The sequence below is a fragment of the Nannospalax galili genome, unplaced genomic scaffold (genome assembly GCF_000622305.1).
Source record: "Nannospalax galili isolate Female #2095 unplaced genomic scaffold, S.galili_v1.0 scaffold1532, whole genome shotgun sequence".
Classification (NCBI taxonomy): domain Eukaryota; kingdom Metazoa; phylum Chordata; class Mammalia; order Rodentia; family Spalacidae; genus Nannospalax; species Nannospalax galili.
Window position 1 is genome coordinate 1,660,705 of NW_008330832.1, and position 6,051 is coordinate 1,666,755.

Below are 6,051 nucleotides of genomic sequence, written 5' to 3' on the forward strand. Positions count from 1 at the left end.
CATGGTAGGTTAAGAGTTCTCTACACTGTTTTCCATAGAAGCTACAGGAGTTTGCAAACCCATCAGCAGTGAATGAGCATTCCCCTTTCTCCACATCCTCACCAGCATTTGGTATCATTTGTTCTCTTGATCCTAGCCAGTCTGACTGGGGTAAGGTTTTAATTTGCATTTCCCTAATTACTAGCGATGTTGAATACTTTTTAAGACGTTTCATAGCCATTTTTATTTCTTCCTTTGAGAACTCTCTGTTTAGATCTTTAGCCTATCTTTTAATTTTGGGTCATTTTCTTTCTTGTTTCTTTGTTTTTCAGTTCTTTATGTATTCTGGATGTTAAAGCTCTGTCAGATGTGTCACTGGTGAAGTTTTTTCCCTCACTCTATGGGTTTTCTCTTCAATTTTTTGATTGTTTCTTTTGCTGTACAAAAGCATTTTAGTTTAATGAGGTTCCACGTGCTGACTGCTGACCTTAACTCCTGAGCAACTTCTGTCCAATTTAGAAAATCCTTTCCTACACCTATATTTTGTAGAATACTGCAAATATTTTCTTCTAATAGTTTCAGGGTTTTGTGATTCACATTGAGGTCTTTGATCCATTTGAAGTTGACTTTTGTGCAAGGTGAAAGATAAGGATCTAGTTTCATTCTTCTACAGATATAGATGCAGTTTTTCCAGCACCATTTGTTGAAGATACTGTGTTTCCTCCATGTGTGTTCTTGGCAACTTTGTCAAATATCAGGTAGCTGAAATTGCATGTACTCAGGTTTGGGTCTTCAGTGATGTTCCATTGATCTATGTGCCTACTTTTGTGCTGGTACCATGCTGTTTTATGATTATAGCGCTGTACTCTACTTTGAGATCTGGTATAGTAATCCCCCCAGCGTTGCTCTTTGTGCTCAGGGTTGCTTTGGCCATCTCAGGTCTTTTGTGCTTCCATATGAATTGTGGTGGTTTGAATGAAAATGTCCCCCATAGGCTCCAAGTGTTTGGACATTTTGTCTCCAGATGATGGCGCTCTTTTGGGAGGTTTGCATCTATATTCATTAAGGATATGAGTCTATATTTTTCTTTTCTGGTTGTGTCTTTACCTGGTTTCGGTATTAGAGTGATGCTGGCTTCATAGAATGAAATTGGGAGTTCACTCTCTGTTTCTATCATTTTGAAGTGTTATTTGTTGGAGGTCTTCTTTAAATATCTGGTAGAATTCTGTAAATCCATCTGGATCTTGGCTTTTGTTAGTCAAGAGGCTTTATTTTACTATTTTGATTTCCTTATATGTTATGGGTCTGTTTAAACTGTTGATCTCTTCTTGGTTTAACTTTGGTGGTTCCCATGATTTTAGATATTCATCCATTTCTTTTAGATTTTCAAATGTAGTAGTATATAGGTTTCTGAAATATTCCCTTATTATGGTCTGGATCTTTTGGGTATCTGCTGTGGTGTTTCCCCTTTCATCTCTGATTTTGTTGATTTGGAGGTGCTCTTTTTTTCTTTTGGTTAACTGGGTTAGTGGTCTTTCAATATTGTTTATCTTTTCAAAGAACCAGCTCTTAGATTCATTGATTCTTTGTACTGTTTTCTTTCTCGTCTGCTGGGTTTGGGTTTCATTTGTTCTTGCCTTTCCAGTGTCTTGAGTTGTAGTGTTAAGTCATTTATTTGGGCTCTTTCAAATTTTTTAATGTAGGCATTTAGAGCTATAAATTTCCCACTTAGGACTGATTTTAAAGTGTGTCAGGGGTTTTGTTGTGTTGTATTGTCCTTTTCATTGAATTTCAGGAATTCTTTTATTTTTCTTAATTTCTACTTTGGTGTGCACTTCGATAAAAGTCTGATGAAGTTCCTCCTCCAGTGAATGTTGCCAAGACCCTCTGAAGAGACCAATCAGAGAGCTATCTGGCTTTAAAAATAGTTACAGTATCTAGTAATCTGTTAAATGATATACCATTAACAGTGTCTCTAATTTCAGATCTAGTATCATTAATAAAATTTTGCCAAAATACCCTTCCCCCAGTACTTCCAAATCCATCCTTTTTTATAGGATTTGTTTTTCCTCTTACATTATGCAATAATAATAATTGAGCAATTTTTTGACCTGCCTCTAATTGAACAAGAGTTGGAGTTCATCGTGACCATTATTTCTCCTGTATAGTCACTGTCACTAACTCCAGGATGTACTTGTAGGCTCTGCAAAGTCAAGCCACTTCTACCTATAATTAGTCCATGAGTTCCAAAAGGAAAAGGCCCATATGCTCCAGTCAGTAACTTTGTAACTTTTCTATGGGGCAGTAAACATATTACCAGGTAATACTAAGTCTATGGCTGCACTGCCTAGAATGGCATGAACAATATCAGCAATCCCAGTATTTACCTTTCCTACATTTTGGGTGAGGTACAGGTGGAAGGTTATTAGAATCCCTTGAGACATTTGGAGTATTTCTAGCAGTTTTTCCTTTATGACAGTCCTTTTTCATAGGTCCTAATCCTCCACAGGTGTAAAGCATTTAGTCTTACTTGCGTTAAAGATACCTTTCAGAGTGGCAGCAAGTAGATTAGGTTTATATCTTTGGGACCCTATATCCATGCAGGCCTTTATATTTTCATCTAAGGGACCTCCCTGGGCTTTCAAAACTTTTGAAAACAAAAACCTTTTTGACATTCAGAATTTGCATTTTCATGTGCTAAGGTTTCAAATAGCATGTCTCATAATTCCAAGTTTGACACATTTTTGGTTTTCTGTTGTTTCTTTTAAACAAAATTTTTTTAAAAATCAGTGTAAGGCTCATTGGTAGATTGTAAAATTTTTGTTAAAGATTTAGAAATCTCACTGGGAGCTCCTACCAAATCCCAAGCTCCAAGGCAGCATAATCGTACTTGAACATTTGCTGCATCATCATATTGAAGTTGAGCTTGTATACCAAACCATGGGCCACTTTTTCTTAGTTGCGTACTAGAGATAGTAACATCACTGGCTGCATTGTGCCTGGTTGCTTGTTTGGCCTCATCTCTCCCCCAAGTTGTTTTATTTTATTTTATTTTATTTTTTTGTCTTTTTGAGACAGGGTCTCCCTGTAGCCCCAGCTGTCCTGGAACTCACTATGTAGACCAGGCTGGCCTCGAACTCACAAAGATCCGCCTGCCTCTGCCTCCCAAGTGCTGGGATTAAAGGCATGTGCCACCACACCTGGCTCCCCCAAGTTTTAAATTACACGAAGGCTCCTTGGCTCAAAGTAGTCCTCAAAAGCATATCCCAGTCATAAGGGATTAGATGATATTCATTAGCCATTCCTTGCAAAATTCCTTTGATATATTTAGATTGCATTCCATACATGACTATAGCACTTTTTAATTCCTTACTTATCTTAAATGACAAGGGAGACTATTGCAAGTATCCTTGGGAAACTGTTGATTTGGGGCCCCCTGCTGGATTGTTACAGGATATGCCAAAGATGTTTTTAAGGCTTCTAAATCTTCCTTTTTTCTTACATCTAGCACTGATTGCATAAATAGAGTCATGGGGACCTTTACCGATGGAGGAAATTTGTTGTATTGTGGTGGAGAATACACAGGGACAGAAGGTTGCACTGCTTTTACAGCAGGGAATGAAAAAGATTTATTCATGTCCCCTAGATCTCTTAATTTTTCTGATAATTTTTGGAACTGCTATAAAAACTTCTTTCCTTCAGTTGGACATGGGAAGGAGCACTCATCTTTTATTTCTGTGTTACTTTCCACCTCAGAGAAGTTAGAATCTGTTTCTGACTTTTCTTGTTCTTTCTTTAAATAAATACCCTCATGATTATTGACTGGCTTTCATTAATTTTTCCATTTTCTTTTCAACCTCAGAATGGCTTCTATTCTTTGTTTGATTCTTCAGATCCTGATTGTAGGGGTTCCAAGGCCAGAGCGATGATTGCACAAAGACAAGACCCTCAGAGGAATGGATTCCCCTTGCTGATGAGCTTGCTGCAGAGTTTTCATTACTTACTTCTTCCAAACTTTTAGATTTAATGAGGCTCTCCGCAAGAGATGAAACCAATAACAATGTTTATGAACTAACTGAAAAAAAACTTAGAAACTTGACTGATTCACTTTTACTCTGGAGCTTTTTTAAAGCTCTTGCAAAGTATCAATATATTCTGCCTAGACTGAACGGGAATTTCCCGTGACTCCACAGTCCCAAAAGTTTCACTTACTTCAGAGCATTCCCTTTTGGTCTGTGTTCCTGGTATGTGCTGTATCCATTGAGCCCCATGTCAAGTGCCAGATGTAGTCGTTGAGTGAGCAGAGACTCGAAAGGACTGGAAGACACAGTGGAGCATCTGAGACTCACCGTCCACAGACGCAGATCCTTCTCATTCCTGATCTTTTATTCAGTACTAAAATAATGGATGGGTTGATTTTACAGAAAATCTTGTGCCAAGAACACATAAGACATACAATAACAGGTTACATACAGTAAGAAATTAAGGAATACAATGTATAAATGTTATCAAAGTGACCTCTAAACTAAACATATGTGCCAGAATTGTCTCCTTCCTGGAATAGCTTCAGCCCAACCAGTGTTTTCAAAAACTTAAGAGCAGGTTTTGGGGCTGGAGCGATGGCTCAGCGGTTAAGAACACTGGTGGTTCTTGCAGAAAACCCAGGTTCAAATCCCAGCACCCACATGGCCGCTAACAACTGGCCGTAACTCCGGTTCCAGGGGATCCGACAGCCTCTTCTGACCTCCATGGGCATTGCATGACACAGGTGCACTTACCTACACACAGGCAATACACACATACACATAAAATAATAGAAATAATAAATTTAAAAAAAATTTTTTTTTAAAGAGCATGTTTTGCCCCAGCGGTTTGCATTCTGGGTACACTGTTTGCAGTGGTCACATAGTTCTTTTGTCCTTTCATTGAACATTGGCTCTGGAAGTATGCCATCAGCCATCCAGTCACAAGACTCTTTGTGAAGCAGCTTGGTACACTACTGCATCCCTCGACTCTTACCAGCGAAGCTTATACAACAGAGTGTGATGCACACAGAAAGCCGCAGCTAAGTTTCAGAGAATAAGAGACTTCAGAGTGTGTGTCCCTGCATAGCACTCCTATATTAAAGCTCACCCACCCACGGCTCAGGGACCATTGCAGAAGAGGGGGACAGGAAGAGTATAAGAGCCAGCACTGGTCCATGAACATAGGGAGCTAGAGGCTTTCAGGCCACAGGAACCTTGCTCATGTGAACTTGTGGCAATGGTGGCATTGTCCATAGACCCATACTGTCACAGACAAGGGCCCAGCATGGAGTGAGGGAAACGGTCAGTGGACCCCATCCCTAGCCTAGGAACTGTTGACAACTGATTACTGTTGGGTGAGGGAGAGTAGATCTTCTTTAAGATTGCTAAATAGGTTGATAGACTCCAGTGCACAAAGTTGCACAAAAGGGCATCTGGGTACAAACGCTTGACAGGGTGGAACTTAACATATGTAACAGAATGCATGAGGCCCAGTGGGGACATGAATGGGGGTCTAAATTACATTAAGAAATATTATATGAAATGCAAAAAAGCTCAATAAAACTTTTTCAAAAAGTGCCGCTACTGTACCAGTAGAGATAGTTTGCTGTTCCACTCATGGTGATTAGGCTTTACAGCTGGGTTGGACCATTGATTGATTTTCTCTGTTAGCAGTTTGCATAGCATCCTCTGAAACTATGAGAACTAGTCCTCAGGGAGGAGGCTTCCAGGTCAGTCCCACTCCATTGCTCCAAGTCCTGTATCTGAAGTATGTCCTGTCTTCAGCAGTAGTCTTTTCTTCAAGTTTTAGATGGCAATCAAGGGCTGTGGCAACAGCCTGTGTTATATTTTGAGAGTCTTTACTGCCCTCACCAAGAACTCAAAGTGACATTTCTCCTGTATGGCACTGTGTTTCTTGTTTTATAGTCTTTAGCTGTACAGGTACTCTTATATTTATTGTATGTGTATTTTGAGGAGGCTTTTGAACTAATATATTTCCCTCTGGTTTTTCACACCACCTAAGCATTATTTATCCTCTCTCTCTCTT

The 6,051-nt window shown here is 39.3% G+C and overlaps 1 protein-coding gene across 6 annotated transcripts in view; it reads left to right on the plus strand.

Annotated features, from left to right (window-relative positions):
• The window catches only part of LOC103750010 (isoleucine--tRNA ligase-like), a 42,174-nt gene that overhangs the window by 19,052 nt on the left and 17,071 nt on the right, over window positions 1-6,051 (plus strand). For 3 of the 6 annotated variants that reach the window (XR_607963.3, XR_607964.3, XR_003847045.1), the window contains one exon: window positions 3,873-4,057. The exons of 2 other annotated variants lie outside the window; for them this stretch is intronic. The gene's annotated coding sequence lies outside the window, so the exon portion shown is untranslated. Of the gene's footprint in view, window positions 1-3,872; window positions 4,709-6,051 lie in introns of those variants that run through there. One more of the 6 variants, XR_003847043.1, reaches the window with a different exon arrangement.